We start from the raw sequence: 24361 nt of genomic DNA on the forward strand, positions 1-24361 counted from the left end.
CTGCACATGTGCCGGCACCGCAGTGCGCCGGGGCATGCCAGACGTCCGAAGGCCGTCGCTGCCTAGGGATCGTTTCTGCCAGATTGACGGGCAGAGGTGGTCGCTGGGCGGGAGGGGGCTGGATGGCGTGGCCGGACCGTTGGGGGGGTGGGCTGCGTCACGCAGCCGCTGCGCCCCGGGCAGCAAAGAGGTTCTCCCGGCCAGCCGCAGGAGCTGCACTGGCCGGGAAGTACTCCTGAAATGCAAAAGCATCGCTGCTGTGCGATGCTTTTGCAATTCTGCAGGGAAGGGGTGTTACTGACATGCGGGGCGGACTAGCCCTGTGCTGGGCATTCCCCGCATGTCTAAGTGCCTGATCGCAGCTGTGCTAAATTTAGCAAAGCTACAATCAACTCGGAATGACCCCCCTTGTGCGGAATCTGACACAACATATTCAAGTAGATGCTCATGGCATATGTGCAACTCTACATGATCCCTAACAAGCAGTGTTTCCGAACCTTGGTTCTCAAGGCACACTAACAGTCCTGGTTTTAAGGACAGCCAAACATGGGCACAGCTGACTTAATTAATATCTCACTCAATTTGATTTAACCATCTATGCTCAATCATGGATACCTTTAAAACATGAACTGTTTAGGTATCTAAACACTGTCTAATCTGGCTGTTTGGAACGAAAATCTGGTAATGTATGAGAGCAAATGTCAATCATTTGCTCCCAAACACTAGTAAAAGGAATAAACAGAAAAAAATGGTCATTCAGACAAATTGGTTTAATCAAACTGATTTAACGAATTTGTCTGAACGACCATTTTTTGTCTGTTTTCCAGTGTTTGGGAGCAAATGGTCGACTATCATTTGCTCTCATACATTACCAGATTTTCGTTCGAACCAGCCTGATTGGACAGATAATCTTTAAGTGTGTAGGCCCCTTTATACCCCTTTTCCACTGCTGCTCAAAACCCGGGTCAGTGGAAAAGGGTTTACCTGGGTCCAGTGACCTGGGTATCCAACCCGGCTACCTGCAGGGTTGGTCTTGGGAAGTACCCGAGTTGTGGTGCAGTGTAAATGGGCAAGCCGTGTCATTGTGACCCAGGACCTGTTTACGGAATTGAGAGAGACGGCGCTAGGAGATGATCTCATCTCTTAGAGCCAGCACTGCACACGTGACAACTAACGTCACCAACCTGGCAATAAGCCGGGCCCTGCCACCAGTCTGAAAGGGGTCTCAGCCAAGTCGAATCCGGGTGGGAGCAGACTACAAAATGCCAGAAGCGACCTGGCATTTAGATGTAAAAGCAGTATTAGTGTGCCTTGAGGGCGGAAGTTATGAATCCCTGCCTTAGGGCTCTTACACAAACAAAAGTATCTAAAATGTTGACTTAATTAACAATGAATATAAATACAGTACTGATACATATATTCCATAGCTTCTTTAAATAGAATATATGTTGTACTGTATATTGGGAGCTGAGATATCATGGAAATTTAAGGTCTCTTACTATCTTACTATTTAGCAAAGTCATAATGTACTTGACAAAAAAAAAAGTATTGGATTGTGACTGATGGAACAAATATTCAGTATATGTACTGTATTAGGATGGGCACCTACAGGTGATTGATTTTCATTGACCAAGACAAGGACAAATGTCTATGCTTGACATGTGTCTATGTTACTTGCAAGCTGGACATCACTCCACTCACCTCAGTGCATTTAACACACATTGTATTGAATGAAGCAATACAGAACGGGTATTATAATAAAGTTTAACATTTTTGAGGAGATGCAACCAGTGGGGTTACACAGGCTCCACATTACCCCAACCCAATACAGGAAAGAAAAAGGGTTTTTCGTTAGCAGCTGGTCTAAGTATTTAACATGACAGAATCTACGCTTTAGAGAACAATCATTGGGAATAAAATTACAGACATCTGTTGACAAGTCAAATGTAGCGGTCATCAGTAAAAAGTTGGCTTGCTTCTTTACCCATACACTGGACGTTTTGGGTGTTCTACAGCCTTACAGCAGAGGTCCCTAGAACAGTAAATACAATTCCTTTTCACTGACAGAAAATATGTGGTGGAGATTCCAGGAGAGCAACCATAAACAATGTGCCTGTGAGGGCATTCCTACACCAGTTTAACTTGCAATTTATTTTCTTTATAATGAGACTGTAGCTTTTATATTTTTAAGGGTTTTCTTACTTTGTGTACTTTACATAGTGTTTTACTCACCATAAGTGGTCAGTTATCACTGATCTCTACGAACATACTATCAAAAATATGACACATTACAGAAACAATAAATAAAAAGTGTATAAAATGTATAGTATATTCTTTTATTTCTGTTAAATGTAACCCATGTATGAGGGTCTCTGTGCAACACATTTTAGATACAATGCTGTAGCCCAAATTGAGCTTTTATTTTTCAAACCATATAGTGTGTTTAAAACTCCAGTCCAAGTGATATTTTCTGCATTTCTATCATACAGATACAGGAAAATCGGATCCTGACTACATCCCAATTACTGGTCCAGTATCCGTGTATGATTAAAGAAATTCATAAAACATGTCCTGTTGGGGGGTACTTGGGGGCTGGAGTTGAAATTCGTGATACAGAGGAATGGTACATGAAATACCTTAGTACAGTAGCTCTAAGTGGATCTTGTTGTGCTAGCTTGTGCACAGAAATAATAGGATTTTAATACCTACCGGTAAATCCTTTTCTCTTAGTCCGTAGAGGATGCTGGGGACTCCGTAAGGACCATGGGGTATAGACAGGATCCTCAGGAGACATGGGCACACTATAAGACTTTGAATGGGTGTGAACTGGCTCCTCCCTCTATGCCCCTCCTCCAGACCTCAGTTAGAAAACTGTGCCCAGGTTGACGGACATTTTGAGGAAAGAATTTATTGTTTAAACACGGTGAGTGTCATACCAGCTCACACCACGAACTTACCGCAGAACGTGGCATTCAATAGAATACCAGCCAACGGCATGAACAATACCCAGCCACATGCTGAGAGAATATGTAACACAACCAGTGTGTCAACACAACCAATAATAAGACAACGCATGCCATGGCATGCGCAACGTCAGCAACAGCCTGACAAAAAAGAAACACCACAAGAGTGTAACCATAACCAATAACTGCAGACACAGTACGCACTGGGACGGGCGCCCAGCATCCTCTACGGACTAAGAGAAAAGGATTTACCGGTAGGTATTAAAATCCTATTTTCTCATACGTCCTAGAGGATGCTGGGGACTCCGTAAGGACCATGGGGTTTATACCAAAGCTCCAGACCGGGCGGGAGAGTGCGGACGACTCTGCAGCACCGATTGAGCAAACATGAGGTCCCCATCAGGCAGGGTATCCAACTTGTAGAGCTTAGCAAAAGTGTTTGAACCCGACCAAGTATCCGTTCGGCAAAGTTGAACCGGCGAGGATCCTCTGGGATCCGCCCAAGAAGAGCCCATCTACCTAGTAGAATGGGTCACCACCGACTTCGGTAATGGCAAACCAGCCGTAGAACGAGCACGCCGAATCATATCACAGATCTACCGTGTAATAGACTGCAGGGACGCAGGCGCCCCAATCATGCTGGGGGCATACCGGACAAACAGAGCCTCTGTTTCCCCAATCTGAGCCAAATTGGCGACATAAATATTCAATGCCCTGACTAGATCGAGAGTCCTTGAATCAGCCAGTGCTTAAGTAACCACAGGCCTCAAATAGGCTGGTTTCTGCAAAACACCAAAACCACTTTTTTGGCAGAACTATTACCCGAGTTCCCAATTCCGCTCTATCCACCTGGAAGATCAAACAGGGGCTCTTGTGAGACCCAGCCGCTACTTCCGACATCCGCCTCGTGGACGCCAAAGCCAAAAGCATGACCACTCTCCAAGAGAGAAGTTTTAACACAACCTTTCATAAAGGTTCCAAACATTGTAACACAAGAAAACGCAACACCACGTCAAGGTCCCACGGTGCCAATGGGGGCACAAATGGAGGTTGGATGTGCAGTACTCCATCCACGAAGGTCCGAACCTCCAGAAAGGTTGCCAATTCTTTCTTGAAAGAAAAATTTATAAGCCCAAAAACCGCACTGAAATGGAGCCTAACTTTAGGCCTGCTCCCACACCTGCTTGCAAAGAATGGAGAAGAACGACCCAGTTGAAATTTTCCGTAGTATCCTTCTTGGATTCACACCAAGACACACATTTTCTCCAAACATGGTGGTAAGGCTTTGCCGTTATTCCTTTTCTAACCCGAAGAAGTGTGGAGACGACTTCACTGGGAAAATCCTTTCTGGTTAGGATATGGTGTTCAACCGCCACGCCGTCAAACGCAGCCGCGGTAAGTTTTGATACACGCCCAGATCTTGTTGTAACAGTTCCTCACGAAGAGGAAGAGGCCAGGGATTATCTATGAGTAAATCCTGAAGAACTGAATACCAAGCCCTCCTTGTTTAGACCGGAACAATGAGGGTGGCCTGAACCTTTGTTCTTCTTACTTTTATCACCTTCAGAAGAGTGAAAACGGAGGGGACACATAGACCGACTGAAAACACCCAAGGTGTCCCGAGTACGTCCACTGCTATAGCTTGAGTGTCCTCTGACCTGGAACAATATCTCTGAGATCTCTCGTTGAGGCGAGACGCCAACGTGTCCAATTTTTTTGAAGCATTCCTCAAAGACTTGTCGCTTCAGTGAAAACTTCTCGATAACGACTGTATTTCTCCCGGATGGAGATCGCGTCTGCAGAGGAATCTATTTCTCCGTCGTTCACATCCGGAACGAAGACTGCTAATATAGCGTTTACCAGTCTTTCCACCCAGCGGAAAACTTTTCGGCATCTGCCATTGCCGCTTTACTCCTTGTTCTGCCCTAGCGGCTTACTTACACCACTGCTGTCAAGTCGCGCCAGAAATAACACGGGCAGATCACGAAGCATATGTTCACTGAAAATAGCTCTTAATTCAAGAACGCTTATTGCAGACAAGCTTCCCAGTTTGACCTTTTCCTCTGGAAATACTTCCCTTGCAAGGACTGCTCCCCAGTCTCGGAGATCTGCCTGCATGGACACCAGGATCTCATCCTGGATTCCGAACCTTCCTCCCTCTAGGAGGTGAGAACTGAGCCGACACCACAGGAGCAAAAACCAATAGGATTATATTCCGGCGCATGCGCAGGTGAGAACCGGACCACATTTCCAACTGGCCCTGTGAAAAACACTCTGGCATTTGACCTGCTCACCGAAAAGGCCTCTTAGGCCGCACCGATCTTCATCAACGGAACATATTGATGGATTGTCACTGCAAATCTGATCCGACTCCGGATCCTCAGACCTCTTTCCACAGGAACACACAGAACTTCAACCGTTCCGTATCTACTCTGATACCCACCTCCGACGCCTGCGTCGTTGGGAATAACAGCCTTCCCCTGTGTTGAAGAACAGTCAGAGAGAAAACAAGGATTTGCACCACTTGTGTCTTGACCTCGCCTTAATCAGGAGAGTGTCTCAGTAGAGAATAACAGTGGCTCTTACTATTGAAAGAATACCATCCTACTGCCATCACTCCGGTTAAATGGCAAAGACAATCCTGGATATCCACCCAGGTAAGCTGAATGCGGAGAGCAACGCATTTAAACCACTTAGTTTTTTTTTTGTTTCGTGTTTTTTTAAAACAGGGACAGCAGGACAATTCCCTGAACCTGACGCACCTCTGATATGGCGTCGCGTACTACCTCCCCTTCCAGATCTATTTGAAAAATCAGTGAGGGGAAACATCTGTAAACGCCAGAATGTCCCCCTTTAGATTCTATAATTAACTCACAGGTCCTAGTCTATTCCCGGAATGACTGAAAAGTAGTAGACGAGTTCCCACCGGAGTGGGCTCCAGCCAGCTAGACTCAGCGACATGTGGTGGATGTGGTAGAAACATAAAACGACATCTGCTTCTGCGAACCTAACAAGGCTGCAGAACTCTTACCTTTTCACCTTCCACTGTCTGCACAGAAAAGGAAAAAAGAACAGTATCAAACCGGTTAAAACGACTGCATCCAACAAAAGAATGCGTCACCAACCGTTGTGAAGGAGACTAACTCATGAAGTTAGATTTTCCAGGAGTATCCGCCGCGATTGACTGAACTAAGGAATCCCCAAACAGCGGTACACCGTCCCAGGAAGAAACTCCAGTATCTCTCGGAGTCAGCCTCATCATTCCCCCGGCCACACCTCCTGTATACGCACGGCAGCCTGCCGCAATGTTATAGAGAAGAACCAACATAAGGAACATCCCCTCTCGCCTTAGGGTAATTCTATCGGATGCCTTTCCGAATATAAACACTCCCCCATGTTCATGTAATGCAAATAAGTCCAAAGCATAGAAATAAAATATCACTTAGCTTCCTGTATACGATCCTTTGTGACAGGGCCCCGTGTCGACCAGGAGTTGACTTTCACAGTATTCTATCCGCGGCGGGAAAAGAATAAACATTCGGACTCCTTGTGAGGATCTGAGACCAATTCGTCACGGCCGACCTAGAGCTTTATCAACAGAGCGACCAGCACATGAGAAGGAATACTATTACTTCAGCATTCATTATAAATCATAATATGAATATACATAATGTAATACACAATTTATCACACATATCCTAACTATACACTGTATATATATATATATATATATATATAACATACATATAAGCGGATTGTCCAGAACCGTCGGGTCCCTAGTGACATTAATGTATTCTGAATGTGTATGACCATGTACTGACATGCCCCAGTTGTGGATCTACCAGGAAAGTTATGGCCGACAGAAAACCTAGTATTCTTTGACAGCAGGGAGTAGTAACCAGGCAAAATAACATTTTTGCAACCCCGAGGGTTCTGAGGGAAGCATACATATATAATTTTAATAACACTCCCCCACATATACTACCATGTCTGTGCTCGAGCTACCGGCTCATGGAACCATGCCATACCTATAAATATATATACAGGTATAAGGCAGTTACAGCATGTTAATTTACACCCAGTAATAACAGTTGGTGGCCGACAGGGTCACCCACATACTACTGTGTCTCCCATACAGTGTTTACTTTTGACAAGCATACAACTACCGACCTGCTGATACTGCATCTCCTGAATCAAGTACCAACAGGCGTCGGCGATGCCGACAGTGATCCCCACAGCTGCTTGTGACAGAGCACTCACGCATGTCGATATATGCTGACTAAAAAGCTATAGTGGGTAAATCTGACAGGAACACACAGAGATATATGCACAACAACAATGATTATACGCCCATTATCGAAAATAGAGCTATATTTCTCTCTATATAGCACTAAAACACTGTGCCCCCCCTCGTTTGTACTGGATACATTGCTTTGGCGGGGACATGGCGCTGAATCTGTTGTGAGGGCTAAGCTCAGCCCCTTCCCGGCGCGCTTCAGCCCCGCTAATATATACTGGCGGGGGTCCATATACAGTACCTACACACTGTATACATGCTTTTTGCCACACTCAAAGAGGTATATATTGCTGCCCAGGGCGCCCCCCCTGCGCCCTGCACTCTCGTAAAGCCGTTGGTGTGTGGGAGCAATGGCGTGCAGCGCGACCGCTGCTTTACACTGGCGGGGGTATCGTACACGGTGCCCGAGCACCGAATATGTCTCTCTTGCCAGCGGTTTTGACCCTCAGTAACTTGCTGCCAAGGGCGCTTCCCCCCAGCGCCCTGCACCCTGTGAGTGCCGTTGGTGTGTGGGAGCATGGAGTGCAGCGCGACCGCTGCGCTGTACCTCCGTTACTGAAGTCTTCTGCCGTCACTGAAGTCTTCTTGTCTTCTAATACTCACCCGGCTTCTTTCTTCTGGCTTCTGTGAGGGGGGTGACGGCGCAGCTCCGGGAACAAGCAGCTAGGCGCACCAAGTGATCGAACCCTCTGGAGCTAATGGTGTCCAGTAGCCTAAGAAGCAGAGCCTTTAAGTAGGTCTGACTTCTCTCCCCTCAGTCCCATGATGCAGGGAGCCTATATCCAGCAGGTCTCCCTGAAAATAAAAAAACCTAACAAAAGTATTTCCAGAGAAACTCAGTAGAGTTCCCCTAGTGTGTGTCCAGTCACTCCTGGGCACAGAGTCTAACTGAGGTCTGGAGGAGGGGCATAGAGGGAGGAGCCAGTTCACACCCAAAGTCTTATAGTGTGCCCATGTCTCCTGCGGATCCCGTCTATACCCCATGGTCCTTACGGAGTCCCCAGAATCCTCTAGGACGTATGAGAAATACAGGGAGAAGTCAGGCACCAGTGCTAAATGAATGGGCTGGCCAGTATTAAGGGGGGTACTCACGGAGCGATCGCTGCTTAAAATCTAAGCAATCTGACTAGATTGCTTAGATTTTAAGCACGATCGCTCCGTGTGTAGCCCCCTCAGCGATAGCGATGCGCAGCCCCGCGCATCGCTATCGCTGCTGCTAGATTGGACTGCATGCAGGCCAATCTAGCGGGTCGCTCACTTCACCCGCTGGGTGAAGTGAGCGGGCCCCCCTTCTCCCCCCGCACGCTCAGCACAGATCGCGCTGTGCTGAGCGCCGGGAGAGATGTGTGCTGAGCGGTTCGCTCAGCACACATCTCTCTGACATCGGCCAGTGAGTACTGGCCTTTACAATTCTTGGCAGTACATCTTTAATCCAATGTGGCTTTAAAAAAGCTCAATTGTATGTCAGGCTGAAGATACTGTACTTACAATTTATTCAGCAACACAAACCACCTGCATGGTCATGTAATGCCTTGTTGTCCTGTTACCAAAGTAGAAGTCTCTTTTCTATTTTGTTTGACGTTCTTCGTCGGTCATCACATAGTGACATCTCATCGTAACTGATTCTCGGCTTTCAATAATTATTAACTTGACAAGAAATTTGTATTTATTGTATAAAACCAATACAACCAATGCAATTAGGAACAACTGTAAATGTAAATTGAGGCGCACGAAAAACCAGGGCTGGGGTACAGAATGGCAATCCTAAAAGTATTGCCCACATTGCAGCCGGAAGACCTGCTTCATGCAGCACCGAGCTCTGGGGGATCAAAGAAGCTGCGGCTTCCCTTCTCTTCCCCAGCGACAGGTACTGCCATGGATGGCTTCAAGAGGCAAGTCTAATAGGATCATCCAGCAATCCTGCCTCCCCCTTCCAGCCAGCAAAGTCATGGGTGATCACCCCCTGCTGCTGCTGCCTTATTTTCTTGCAAGAGTTATTCAGAACGCAATTGTTCTTTCATCGAACAATTGAGGGCCTAATTCAGACCTGATGGTATATGTGCGAAAAAGCGCATATCTACGATCCAAATCTGACATGCAGGGGGATGCCCAGCATAGGGCAAGTATGCCATGAATGCCAGGTTCTGAACAACCCCTCTCCCCAGCAGACGTGCAAAAGCATCGCACAGCGGTGATCCTTTCGCACCTACCAAGCAGCTCTCTGCCTACGCAGGCTGCTAGACTAGCTGCATAGGCAAGCGGCTTCCCGCCATGTTTAGGGACACAGCGGCTGCGTGTGATGTCACGCAGCCACCACGGCCCGCCCCACAAACATGCCTACGTTGTCCAGACTGTGCCCTGAAAATGCCGCCGACATGCAAGCGACCGCCTCTGCCTCTCAATTAGGCAGATACGATCGCACAAGTGAGAAGCCGTCGCATCTCAATGTGTGTGCGCACGAGCAGCGCGGCTGCTGCGCGTGTGCACACAGCACAGGGCTTCAGTCTGCAGCGGCCAGGTCTGAATTAGGCCCTTAGTTCTGAAACGCTGGAATAACTTCCTTGGTATTGAGTTTTATTTATCCCTGGAGTGGAGCAGATTATATGTATCTATATGTCTTTGTAAACTTTGTTTCTTTTTTACTGTATAAACTATTTTTCTCAACCTTGTTCCCAAAACTGCTGATTTTTTAAATGATTCAATTATATTGATAAGGGCTATTAAACTCTTATGTGGTATCATTTTATTAACACATTTGCATATTTTTGTAATACCGTTATACTGAATCAGATTTAAATAACTCTTAACATAATTTTATAATAAAAAAAAAAAATCAACAATTTTGTGAATTTTTAAAAAAAATATTAGCCAGTTAAGTGGCTAAAGGAAATGCCTAAACAAAATATCCCAGACATATGGAATCATAGAAGGAAAATGTATGTAATATGTACACAAACAAAAATCTCTTACCAAGGTATTCACCTCTAATCTTCATTGATATTGTAGATTAACAAATCCCATTCATAACAAGTCAGTGCAGAGCAGATTCTCCTGATAGTCAGGTAAAAGAAGCAATTAATACATAGTTACGGTTTTTATTCATCAGTATTCAAATATATTAAAGCAGTGTATCATTTAAATACTTAAGATACAGGCAATAAAAAGCTCTAGGTCAGTCACGATGACCAACATATAATACTCCAGTCCAAAGCAACAAGTTAGGCCAGCACTCAATTATATTGAAAAAGATACAAGATTTATTGAATCACAAAAAATAAGAGAAAAACAAATACTTATCGACAGTCTTATTGATGTGCCTGAAATTCTGATAGCAAAGGTCAACATGCCATTGTCGATAAGAATTTGGCCTCTTTTCTTTTTCTGGTCATTTAATACATTTTGTATATTTTATGATACAGTATTATTGGAGTGCTGGTCTAATTGAGTCCGGTTGGATATTTTGCTATATAATGTATTAGGAACCTGCACCTGAAGTTAGAGAGAGAGAGAGAGAGAGAGAGAGAGAGAGAGAGAGAGAGAGAGAGAGAGAGAGAGTGTGTGTGTGTGTGTGTGTGTGTGTGTGTGTGTGTGTGTGTGTGTGTGTGTGTGTGTGTGTGTGTAAGGACTTGGGGCGTGATTCCGATTTGTACACACTTGCCTACACAGCTGCGATTTTTCATGCTACAGACTAATCATCAGAAGTAAAGCAGCTGCTGAGAAAAGAATATAGAAAGCCCACCAGAGCCATTGCAAAGTCCTCAGCAACTGCATACACGTACGCAGAAACATTGACTCCCTTAGTCAGTCTATGGTTATGCAGCCTGGCCGCGGCAGTAACGACGCTGGCATCATGTTTCTCTACCTACATGACTGCAGCTGACAGCAGATACACACACTGAAAATTACTGTGATACTCATGCGTTTTTGCTGCCACTCCCCGTTACCTCCCTCAAATGGTCCCTTACTGTCAATCACACTGCATTTAAATCCTCACTGCGAGCAGCATCCCAAATGTATCTTGGTGCGTGAGCAGTGCGTTCAAAGTGCATGCACAGTCTACAGATAATTGCTTACTTGCGTGAACATCAGCATTGCACACAAATTGGAATCACAGCCATGGTCCTTTCATCTTGAACAAGGATCACACAGGTCTGAAACATTGCTTATATTTGCAAACAAACCAGAGTGTTTATGCAATTGTAATGCTTGGAGTGCCTTTCCTTTACTATACAATATTTACTATAAAATATTGTTTTGGCAGCCTTCTTGAAATTGGCTTTGGAGGGCGCATCATCCCAGCCTCTCTATATATCTATTTCACTTTCAAGAAAATTGCAGTACAGGATGTTTTTGAGATACTTACTGATTCTTGACATCTTAATTCACAGACTGCTACATAAGGAGTATTTTGATTGTAGCATATCTGAACGGTGTGTCAAAGAAGCTAATTAGATGAGCTGCAGATTAAATATAGGATATTCTGCACTTTGAATCACTAGACCAGTGATTTTCTACCTTTTTTTACTCGCGGCACACCAAACAATATTTTAAAATTGCCAAGGCACACCATCCGTTCCCCACAGAAAAAAAAACCCAAAACACACATTGGGCCTCACAGTAATAAAAAATCCACACATACATTGGGCTGCACAGAAAAAACAATCACATTGCTCCCCACATAAATCATGTTGCTCCCCACATAAATCCTATTGCTCCCCTCATAAATCAATCACATTGCTCCCCACATACTGTAAATCATGTTGCTCACACATAAATCAATCACATTTCTCCCCACATGAATTATTAATATTGTTCCCCCTCCATAAATCCTACTGCTCCCCACAGAGGAAATAACATAACAAATATTAGCCCCTACCGGTCAGCTGTTCTCCTCCCTGTCCCCCAGTGGTGGGGATTGTTCATAGTGGAGTGCTGTGAATACTGAGCAGCGGGCAATCGGGCAGGTGTGGATGTGGGTGGGCAAGGAAAGCTGTGGACGCAGGTGGGAACTGGAAGATGTGTATGCAGGCGGGTGGGCTGGCTGGGTGGTGAGATGCGGCGGCTGTGACCTATGATATCACACCGCCGTATCATCAAGGCACAGGTCATAGCCGGAGCATGAATGATCGTCTAAGAAGAGCCCGGGACAACAGTTCACTCTGAAGGTGCAGGAAGCTGCTCTGGCTCCGTGGCACACCTTGCAACTGGTCGCGGCACACTAGTGTGTCACGGCACACTGGTTGAAAAAGCCTGCACTAGACTATGAACAAAACATGAGGTTTGAAATAAGGAACAATAATCCTTTGCATGCAGTGAATCATGAACTTCCCATAATTCCCATGCATCATCTTTTGAAAGATGAAAATCCCCAGAATGTCGCTGCACTCTTCAAAGTGGGAGGTCCTAGCTGATTGTCTGGATCAAGGTGTTCTGTAAACAGTTGACCATCAGCTAGGACCTCCCACTCTGAAGAGTGCAGCGACATACTGGAAACATTGAGGAATCTCTTTGTTGTCTTCGGTGCTGGGCTATAATTGCAGAGAACAGGAATACAAGTAGTCAATGATACCCAAGCGAGAATGTATTGCGTTTGTTGCCAAAACACAGAATGATGGCGAAAATAAAGAATAAAAAGGTAAACAAAGTGAATACACATGTCCATAACCAAAACCAAACAAGAGCGGGTCAGAATCTGTCTACATAGCGCATTTATACTAATGAGGTAGATACAAGTATACTTAAAAAAGAGAAGGTCCTAACAGAATTCTCAAAATTGAAAGGGGATAAATCAATGGGACTAGATGGGATACATCCAATGATACTAAAGGAGCTTAAAGGGGTGCTGGTAACACCATAACAAAATTATTCAACCAGTCACTAGTTAAAGGAGTAATGCCACAGGACTGGGAAAGAGCAAGTGAATTCCCAATGCAAAAAAATGCAAGCAAGAAAGAGGTAAGCAACTACCGACCAGAGTGTCTTACATCAGTATTATGAAAAATAATGGAAACACTGTTAAAGGAAAGCTGTAGACTATCACAAATCCAGCAACTTACAGGACCCCAAACAGCATGGATGTTATTGACTTTTTTGACTAAAATAATAGACAAAGGAAAGTGTGAGGAGGTGGTGGTGTAGATATAGCTCATCTGGACTTTAGTAAGGTATATCACACTGTCCCACAGACTACTAAATAAACTTGAAAGCTTGGGATGGATTTTAATGTGGTTAAATGGATAAGATCTTGGTTGCAGGATAGAAAACAAAGTTGTGGTAAATGGAGTGCATTCACAGGAGGAAAATGTTACCAGTGGAGAACCCCAGGGATCTGTACTTGGACCAGTGCGTTTTAATATCTTTATTGGTGACATTGGGGGTCATTCCGACCCATTTGCACGCAGCGGTTTGTCGCTGAAGTGCGAACGGGTCCGGAATGCGCTTGTGCTGCGGCCGCACTGTGCATGTGCGACGTTGCCCGACTACAGGGGTCGCCGGGTTACGTTGCGTCCTACGAGAAAAGTGGTCACAGAGCCGACCGCAAGAAGATTGACAGACAGAAGACATTCCTGGGCGGATCCGGACCGTTGGCTGGCGTTTTCATGGAGTGTTAAGGAAAACGCAGGCATGTCAAGAAGAACGGTGGGCGGATGTCTGACGTGAAAGGCGGCTCCAGCATCTCATAGATCGTCGCACAGGGTAAGTATGTCGAGGGCTGGTCTAGTTTTACTTGAAATTTTTTTTTAGCTTAGCAGGGCTGCACAAGCGTTCGCATGCCCTGCTAAGCTAAAATACACTCCCCAATAGGCGTGTACTTGTTGATCGCAGTAGTAGCAAAAAGTTGCTGGCTGCGATCAACTTGGAATGACCACCATTACAAATGGCATTAAAGGGTAGGTACTGTATGCCTTTTTTTAAGATAACACAGAGAAATGCAAAAGTGTAGACACATCAGGAGGGGTAAAACAAATGATTGAGGATCTAGGTAGATTAGAGGAATGATCAAAAGTGTGGCAACTACAGTTTAATGCCAAAAAATACAAACTCATGAATGTGGGTCTCAAAAAGGCTAAATATACTGTAGTATTAACGGTACTATACTGGAAACTACTGAGAAGGAAAGGGATCTAGGAGTCACCAGTTCAGGTGACTTAAAGGCAGGAAAGCAATGTAACAAAGCAATGAGGAAGGCAAGTTGCATAGGGAGAGGAATCAGTAGCAGAATATAGGATTTTGGTTACCTACCGGTAAATCCTTTTCTTGTAGTCCGAAGAGGATGCTGGGGTCCACATTAGTACCATGGGATACAGATGGGTCCACCAGGAGCTATTTGCACTTTAAGAGTTTGAGAGTGTAGGCTGGCTCCTCCCTCTATGCCGCTCCTACCAGACTCTGTCTAGAAACTGTGCCCGAGGAGACGGACATCTTCGAGAGAAGGATTTAATACAGATAGTGGCGGGATTCATACCAGCTCACACATACAAGGCACATCAAGCTAACTTAGCTTGAAAACTCAGCAACCGCTGAAACAGTACTTACCAAGTAACAATGCAGTACTTAACTAAAAACAAAGTTGTACTGAACCAGATAACAATTGCAGGAAAACAAAGCGCTGGGCCGGCGCCCAGCACCCTCTACGGACTACGAGAAAAAGATTTACTGGTAGGTAACCAAAATCCTATTTTCTCTTACGTCCTAGAGGATGCTGGGGTCCACATTAGAACCATGGGGATGTACCAAAGCTCCCAGAACGGGAGGGAGAGCGCGAAGGCTTCTGCAGAACTGATTGAACTTCAGATCATCAGAGGCCAAAGAATCGAACTTGTAGAACTTTGCAAACCTGTTTGACCGAGATCAAGTTGAAGCTCGGCAAATTGTAATGCCGAGACACCCCGGGCAGCTGCCCAGGAAGACCCCACCTTATGAGTAGAGTGGGCCTTGAAAGTCGTAGGACACGGCAATCCTGTCGTAGAATACGCATGCTGGATAGTGAACGTGATCCAACAAGAGATAGTCTGCTTAAAAGCAGGACACCCAATTTTCTTGGGATCATACAGGACAGAGTCCGATTTTCTATGACGAGCAGTCCTCTTCACATAGATTTTCAGAGCCCTTACAACATCCAAGGACTTTGATGAAATTAAGGAGCCAGTAGCCAATGGCACCACAATAGTTTGGTTGATATTAAATGCCGATACAACCTTCGGAAGAAACTGCTGACGTGTCTGGAGCTCAGCTCTATCTTTATGGAAGATCAAGTATGGGCTTTTACAGGACAAAGACCCCAACTCCGACACACGTCTAGCAGAAGCTAAGCTCAACAACGTGACAGCCTTCCATGTAAGAAATTTGACCTCAACCTCCTGTAGAGTCTCGAACCAGTCCGATTGGAGGAACTGCAACACCACGTTAAGGTCCAAAGGCTCCGTAGGCGGTACAAAGGGAGGTTGGATGTGCAGAACTTCATTCAAAAAGGCCTGAACCTCAGGGAGGGCAGCCAATTGTTTCTGGAAGAAAATGGATAGGGCCGAAATCTGGACCTTCACAAAACCCAACCTCAGGCCCATATCCACACCAGCTTGTAGGAAGAGGAGAAACCGTCCCAGTTGAAACTCCACCGCAGGAAATTTCTTGGATTCACACCAAGATACATATTTTTTCCAAATTCGATGGTAATGTTTACACGCTACTCCTTTCCTAACCAGTATCAGGGTAGGAATAACCTTGTTCGGAATGCCCTTTCGAGCTAGTATCAGGCGTTCAACCTCCATGTTGTCAAACGTAGCCACGGTAAGTCATGATAGGCGAATGGACCCTGCTGCAGCAGGTCCTCCCGAAGAGGAAGAGGCCTCAGCTCTTCTTGCAGTAGATCCAGAAGATTCACGTACCAAGCCCTTCTTGGCCAGTCTGGAGCAATGAGGATCGCTTGAACCCTTGTTCTCCTTATGAGCTTTAGAACTCTTGGGATGAGTGGAAGTGGAGGAAACGCGTACACCGTCTGGAACACCCACGGAGTCAATAGGGTGTCCACAGCCACTGCTTGTGGGTCCTTCGACCTGGAACAATACCGCTGAAGCTTCTTATTGAGACGAGAGGCCATCATATCAATCTGGGGTACGCCCCAAAGATCCCCTAGATGGAGATCGTGTCTGCTGAGGAAGTCCGCTTCCCAGTTGTCTACTCCCGGAATGAAGATTGCTGACAGCGCCAATGCGTGTTTTTCAGCCCAGAGGATGATTCTTGTGACCTCTGACATTGCAGCTCTGCTCTTCGTTCCGCCCTGTCGGTTTATGTAAGCCACTGAACGGCCTGATTTCTCAGAAGATGGGCCGCTTGGAGAAGACCATTGTAGACGTCTCTTAGTTCCAGAATGTTTATCGGCAGGCCGGCTTCCTGACTTGACCACCTTCCTTGGAAGGTTTCCCCTTGAGTGACTGCGCCCCAGCCCCGGAGACTCGCATCCGTGGTTAGAAGGATCCAGTCCTGAATCCCAAACCTGCGGCACTCCAGAAGGTGAGGTAATTGCAGCCACCAGAGGAGTGAAATCCTAGCCTTTGGTGACCGACGTATTCTCCGATGCATGTGTAGATGGGATCCCAACCACTTGTCCAGGAGATCCAGTTGGAAGGACCGAGCGCGAAACCTCCCATACTGCAGGGCCTCGTGAGGGGCCACCATCTTTCCCAGAAGGCAAATGCACTGATGAACAGACACTCGGGATGGATTCAGGACATCTCGGACCATCATTTGAAGCACTAACGCTTTTTCCTCTGGAAGAAACACCCTCTGCACTTCTGTGTCGAGGATCATTCCCAGAAAGGACAACCTCCCGGTTGGTTCTAAATGTGATTTTGGAAGATTCAGGATCCAACCATGTTACCTGAGAAGCTGGGTCGTGAGAGCTATGGACCGTAACAGCTTCTCCTTGGACGATGCCTTTATCAACAGATCGTACAGATACGGAATTATGTTCACCCCCTTTCTGCGGAGGAGAATCATCATTTCCGCCATCACCTTGGTGAATACCCTCGGTGCTGTGGAGAGGCCGAATGTTAGGGCCTGGAACTGAAAATGACAGTCCAACAGTGCAAATTGAAGATAAGCTTGATGCGGCAGCCAAATCGGAATGTGGAGGTACGCATCCTTGATATCCAGGGATATCAGAAATTACCCCTCCTCCAGACCTGATATTACTGCCCTTAGAGACTCCATTTTGAACTTGAACTCCCTCAGAAAGGGGTTTAGTGATTTTAAGTTCAGAATGGGCCTGAACGAACCATCCGGTTTCGGTACCACGAAAAGGTTCGAATAGTAACCTCTGTTTTGCATATGAGGCGGCACTGGCACAATGACCAGTGCCTTCACCAACTTCTGGGCGGCTTCTTACAGGACAGTCCTGTATGCCAGCAGAGTTGGCAAGCCTGATCTGAAAAATCGGTGAGGAGGGAGATTTTGAAATTCCAGCCTGTACCACTGGGACACAATATCTTGCACCAAGGGATCCAGGCTGGAGGACACCCAGACATGACTGAAATGTCTGAGTCCCGCTCCCTGCGGCCCCACCTCCGGGGCGTGCAGTCCACCATCATGGGGAGGACTTTGGTGTACCTGAAGCAGGTTTCTGTTCCTGGGAACCTGCAGCCACAGGTTTGTTGGACTTGGGCCGACCTCCCCGAAAGAAGGTGTTGGACGGCTTGGCCTTTCTGGGCTTGGTAGACCGAAAGGGCTGTGATGTAGCTGAAGAAAAAGGTTTCTTTGGAGCAGGTGTAGTTGAGGGAAGAAAAGGTGACTTACCAGCAGTAGCCGTGGAGATCCATGCATCTAACGCTTCCCCAAAGAGAACCTGACCTGTGCAGGGAAGGGTCTCAACACTTCTCCTGGATTCCGCGTCGGCAGACCACTGGCGCAACCACAGTCCTCAACGAGCTGAGACCGTCATGGAAGAAATTCCCACAGCCATAGAACCCAGGTCTTTCATGGATTCTACCAGAAATCCTGTCGAATCCTGAATGTTACGTAAAAACAATTCAACATCACATTTTTCCATAGTATCCAAGTCTTCAAGTAACGTGCCTGACCACTTTACTATAGCTTTGGCAATCCAAGCACTGGCAATAGTGGGACGTAGTATTGCCCCAGAAGCCGTGTACATGGATTTGAGGGTATTATCAATTTTAAGGCGGTAGATCCTGGAACAGATAAAACCACCTTTTTTGAGTGTCTGGATACTGACGTGTCAACAATAAGCGGGTTTTCCCATTTTTCCTATCCTCTACCGGGAAAGGAAATGCCACCAGAACCATTTTAAGTATCTGGAATTTTTATCCGTGTTTTCCCAAGCCTTTTCAAAAATATCATTTAATTCCTTTGACGCAGGGAAGGTTAGCGAGACTTTATTTTCAGTGAAGTAAGCCTACTCAACCTGCTCGGGTGTTGTATCAGCAATATTCAACACATCTCTAATAGCTTCTATCATCAACTTAGCAAGAGATGCTGCCCCCGTAACACATCCCCGTCACCGTCTACAGTGTCAGAATCGGTATCCGTATCATCCTGCATGATCTGCGCAAGAGCACGTTTATGTGAATATACAGCGGGGGAGCCCTGAGGTACCAGAAATGGGCCAGACTGCCATAGAGTTCTGTAAAGCCTGAGTTGCAGATTCATTTTGTGCAACCCTATTTGAAATCTGATAAATCATAGAATTGATAGAGGATAACCACTCAGGCTCCCTTGCTGGTATCTGTGCTAAACCAGTGCAATACTGATTACATGGAATGGGATCATCCTGAGAGGACATATCCTCTGCAGCATATGACACAGAGGGGCAGATTTATTAAGCTCGGTGAAGTGATAAAGTGGAAGGTGATAAAGGACCAGCCAATCAGATCCTTACTACCATGTCACCGGCTGGGTTTGAAAAATGACAGTTAGGAGCTGACTGGCTGGTCCTTTATCACCTTCCACTTTATCACTTCACCGAGCTTAATAAATCTGCCCCAGAGTCCCTGGACATTGCTTAATGGAGACCACAGACACTATACACACACACATACACACGGGAGGACAGACAGAGTTTCACCCCCAAGAATGGCAAGAGAGACACAGAGATTGGAGCCAACCCACACACAATGCTTTTAATGTAAAGGGAGACCCCTACTAGTGCTGACTGTGCACCTTAATAGGTTACACAGTCTTAATGCAGCCCCCCATCCCCCTTCTACAATCCCCTGGTACCGTGAGAGATAGCTGGAGTTGCTGTGGAGGGCTTTGCTCTTCCTGGACAGCGCTGTGCAGGCAGATAAATGGCGCTGAACGCTGCTGGGTCCGCTCTGAGAAGCCCCGCCCCCAAAATGGCACTGTCTTCCTGCTCTTCACAAGTATTATACTGGCCTGAGGTAAAATGCTGGCTGAGACCCACGGACCCCGACAGGTTTGCTGACCAATGCAGGGTTCAGGCGCTGGCTCAGGGCGCCCCTCACAGCATCGCACTAAGTACCGCTGAGCCTCCAGAGCGGTTAGTACTGCATTCCTACCCTGTTGCCGCCATCTTCACACTGCCCCTGCCCCCCGCGCTTGCTAGGGGGGTCGGTGACTCACTCGCCACTGATCTTCGGCTCTGTAAGGGGATGGCGGCATGTTGCTGGGGTGAGCGATCCCCTGTGGTGGGGAACGATCGATCCCCTCAGGAGCTCAGTGTCCTATCAGCGGAGATAGTGGCTCAGACCCCGCAGGGCGGACACTACTCCCCCCCCCCCCCACACACACACACTTAGTCCTACGAAGCAGGGAGGCTGTTGCCAGCAGCCTCCCTGTAAAATAATAAACTCTAAAAAAAAACTTTACTCAAGAAGCTCTGTAGAGCTCCCCTAGCTGTGACCGAGTCCTCCGGGCACATTTTCTAAACTGAGTCTGGTAGGCAGGGCATAGAGGAAGTAGCCAGCCCACACTCTCAAACGCTTAAAGTGCCAATGGCTCCTGGTGGACCCATCTATACCCCATGGTACTAATGTGGAACCCAGCATCCTCTAGGACGTAAGAGAAAGAAGTAATAATGCCATTGTACAGGTTATTAGTAGAGCCTCATCTGTGTGCAATTATGGAGGCCATATTTCCAGGCTACAAATACATTAGAGACTACAAAGGGCAACTAAAATGGTGCATGGCTTACAGCACAAAACTTAAGGGCCCTACACACTAACAGATTTTACTAAACGATATGAACGTTCTCGTTCATTAATGAATCATTGGTGCCCAGTCGCTTATGCATGCAGGCCAATATGGACGAGATTGTCCGTTTTAGCATGCACTGCTATGGAGTCGGGTGACGGGGGGAGTGAAGAAACTTCACTCCTCCCCGGGTCGCCCGTATCCCCATATCGCCGAATGTGTAGGGGACATTACTCGGAAAGACTAAAAGATCTTAAAGTATAGTTTGGAGCAGAGAAGGGGAAGCTGTGGCATGATAGAAATGTATCATGGGTTTTAACAAGACACACAAGGGAAACATTCTTCAAAGGAAGAGAAGTATTATAACAAGAGGTCATGCTCTGAAACTGGAGGGAAGAAGGTTTAGATTAATTCTGACTAAAAAAAAAAAAAATTCCCACAAAGAGTAGTGGATAAGTGGAATAGCTCACCATTAGAGGTGGTAGAGGCTAATATAGTAGAGAAATTTAAACATGCTTGGGATAGATAAATATATTGGAGGTCATTCCGAGTTGTTCGCTCGCAAGGCGATTTTAGCAGAGTTGCTCACGCTAAGCCGCCGCCTACTGGGAGTGAATCTTAGCATCTTAAAATTGCGAACGAAGTAATCGCAATATTGCGATTACACACCTCGTAGCAGTTTCTGAGTAGCTTCAGACTTACTCGGCATCTGCGATCAGTTCAGTGCTTGTCGTTCCTGGTTTGACGTCACAAACACACCCAGCGTTCGCCCAGACACTCCTCCGTTTCTCTGGCCACTCCTGCGTTTTTTCCGGAAACGGTAGCGTTTTTTCCCACACGCCCATAAAACGGCCTGTTTCCGCCCAGTAACACCCATTTCCTGTCAATCACATTACGATCGCCAGAACGATGAAAAAGCCGTGAGTAAAATTCCTAACTGCATAGCAAATTTACTTGGCGCAGTCGCAGTGCGAACATTGCGCATGCGCATTAAGCGGAAAATCGCTGCGATGCGAAGATTTTTACCGAGCGAACAACTCGGAATGAGGGCCATTGTTTACAAAGAACTAAGGATAAATATAAGATTTTACTCACCGGTAAATCTATTTCTCGTAGTCCGTAGTGGATGCTGGGACTCCGTAAGGACCATGGGGAATAGCGGCTCCGCAGGAGACTGGGCACAACTAAAGAAAGCTTTAGGACTACCTGGTGTGCACTGGTTCCTCCCACTATGGCCCTCCTCCAGACCTCAGTTAGGATACTGTGCCCGGAAGAGCTGACACAATAAGGAAGGATTTTGAATCCCGGGTAAGACTCATACCAGCCACACCAATCACACCGTATAACTCGTGATACTATACCCAGTTAACAGTATGAAATATAACTGAGCCTCTCAACAGATGGCTCAACAATAACCCTTTAGTTAGGCAATAACTATATACAAGTATTGCAGACAATCCGCACTTGGGATGGGCGCCCAGCATCCACTACGGACTACGAGAAATAGATTTACCGGTGAGTAAAATCTTATTTTCTCTGACGTCCTAAGTGGATGCTGGGACTCCGTAAGGACCATGGTGATTATACCAAAGCTCCCAAACGGGCGGGAGAGTGCGGATGACTCTGCAGCACCGAATGAGCAAACTCAAGGTCCTCCTCAGCCAGGGTATCAAACTTGTAGACTCTTGCAAAAGTGTTTGAACCCGACCAAGTAACAGCTCTGCAAATTTGTAAAGCCGAGACCCCTCGGGCAGCCCCCCAAGAAGAGCCCACTTTCCTCGTGGAATGGGCTTTTACAGATTTAGGGTGCGGCAGTCCAGCCGCAGCATGTGCAAGTTGAATCGTGCTACAGATCCAGCGAGCAATAGTCTGCTTAGAAGCAGGAGCACCCAGCTTGTTGGGTGCATACAGGATAAATAGCGAGTCAGTGTTCCTGACTCCAGCCATCCTGGAAACATATATTTTTCAGGGCCCTGACTACGTCCAGTAACTTGGAATCCTCCAAGTCCCAAGTAGCCTCAGGCACCACGATAGGTTGGTTCACATGAAAAACTGATACCACCTTAGGAAAGAATTGGGAACGAGTCCTCAATTCCGCCCTATCCATATAAAAAAATTAGATAAGGGATTTGCATGAAAAAGCCGCTAATTCTGATACACGCCTGGCCGATGCCAAGGCCAACAGCATGACCACTTTCCACGTGAGGTATGGTAGCTCCACGGATTTAAGTGGCTCAACCCAATGCGACTTCAGGAAATCCAACACCACGTTGAGATCCCAAGGTGCCACTGGAGGCACAAACGGGGGCTGACTATGCAGCACTCCCTTAACAAAGTCTGAACTTCAGGCAGTGAAGTCAGTTCTATTTTGGAAGAAAATCGATAGAGCCGAAATCTGGACCTTAATGGAACCCAATTTTAGGCCCATAGTCACCCCTGACTGTAGGAAGTGCAGAAATCGACCTAGCTGAAATTCCTCCGTTGGGGCCTCCCAGCACGCAACATATTTCTGCCATATGCGGTGATAATGGTTTGCGTTCACTTCTTTCCTAGCTTTAATTAGCGTAGGAATAACTTCCTCCGGAATGCCCTTTTCCTTCAGGATCCGGCGTTCAACCGCCATGCCGTCAAACGCAGCCGCGGTACGTCTTGGAACAGACAGGCCCCCTGCTGCAGCAGGTCCTGTCTGAGCGGCAGAGGCCATGGGTCCTCTGAGATCATTTCTTGGAGTTCTGGGTACCAAGCTGTTCTTGGCCAATCCTGAACAATGAGTATAGTTCTTACTCCTCTCCTTCTTATTATTCTCATTACCCTGGGTATGAGAGGCAGAGAAGGGAACACATACACCGACTGGTACACCCACGGTGTTACCAGAGCGTCCACAGCTATCGCCTGAGGGTCCCTTGACCTGGCGCAATATCTTTTTAGCTTTTTGTTGAGGCGGGACGCCATCATGTCCACCTGTGGCCTTTCCCAACGGTGTACAATCATTTGGAAGACTTCTGGATGAAGTCCCCACTCTCCCGGGTGGAGGTCGTGTCTGCTGAGAAAGTCTGCTTCCCAGTTATCCACTACGGGAATGAACACTGCTGACAGTGCTAACACATGATTTTCCGCCCATCGGAGAATCCTTGTGGCTTCTGCCATCGCCATCCTGCTTCTTGTGCCGCCCTGTTGGTTTACATGAGCGACCGCCGTGATGTTGTCTGACTGGATCAGCACCGGCCGGTGTTGAAGCAGGGTCTAGCCTGACTTAGGGCATTGTAAATGGCCCTTAGTTCCAGAATATTTTTGTGTAGGGAACTCTCCTGACTTGTCCATAGTCCTTGGAAGTTTCTTCCCTGTGTGACTGCCCCCCAGCCTCGAAGGCTGGCATCCGTGGTCACCAGGACCCAGTCCTGTATGCCGAATCTGCGGCCCTCTAGAAGATGAGCACTCTGCAGCCACCACAACAGCGACACCCTGGCCCTTGGAGACAGGGTTATCCGCCGATGCATCTGAAGATGCGACCCGGACCACTTGTCCAACAGATCCCACTGGAAGATCTTGCATGGGACCTGGCGAATGGAATTTCTTCGTAAGAAGCTACCATCTTTCCCAGGGCTCGCGTGCATTGATGCACCGACACCTGTATTTGTATTAGGAGGTCTCTGTCTAGAGACGACAACTCCTTGGACTTCTCCTCCGGGAGAAACCCTTTTTTCTTGTTCTGTGTCCAGAACCATACCCAGGAACAGTAGACGCGTCGTAGGAACCAGCTGCGACTTTGGAATATTCAGAATCCAGCCGTGCTGTTGTAGCACTTCCCGAGATAGTGCTACTCCGACGAACAACTGCTCCCTGGACCTCGCCTTTATAAGGAGATCATCCAAGTACGGGATAATTATTTCGGCCATTACCTTGGTAAATACCCTCGGTGCCGGGGACAGACCAA

At 46.8% G+C, this 24361-nt stretch overlaps 1 long non-coding RNA gene across 2 annotated transcripts in view; it reads right to left on the reverse strand.

Moving 5' to 3' along the window:
- The window catches only part of LOC135036876 (uncharacterized), a 42949-nt gene extending 31261 nt beyond the window's left edge, over positions 1-11688 (reverse strand). For both annotated transcript variants that reach the window (XR_010231514.1, XR_010231508.1), the window contains exons 1-2: positions 11624-11688; positions 10231-10311 (exon numbers count right to left, since the gene is read on the reverse strand). This is a non-coding gene — a long non-coding RNA (uncharacterized LOC135036876). The remainder of the gene's footprint in view (positions 1-10230; positions 10312-11623) is intronic.
- Positions 11689-24361: the final 12673 nt, after the last annotated feature.

Source organism: Pseudophryne corroboree, chromosome 2 (genome assembly GCF_028390025.1).
Source record: "Pseudophryne corroboree isolate aPseCor3 chromosome 2, aPseCor3.hap2, whole genome shotgun sequence".
NCBI lineage: Eukaryota > Metazoa > Chordata > Amphibia > Anura > Myobatrachidae > Pseudophryne > Pseudophryne corroboree.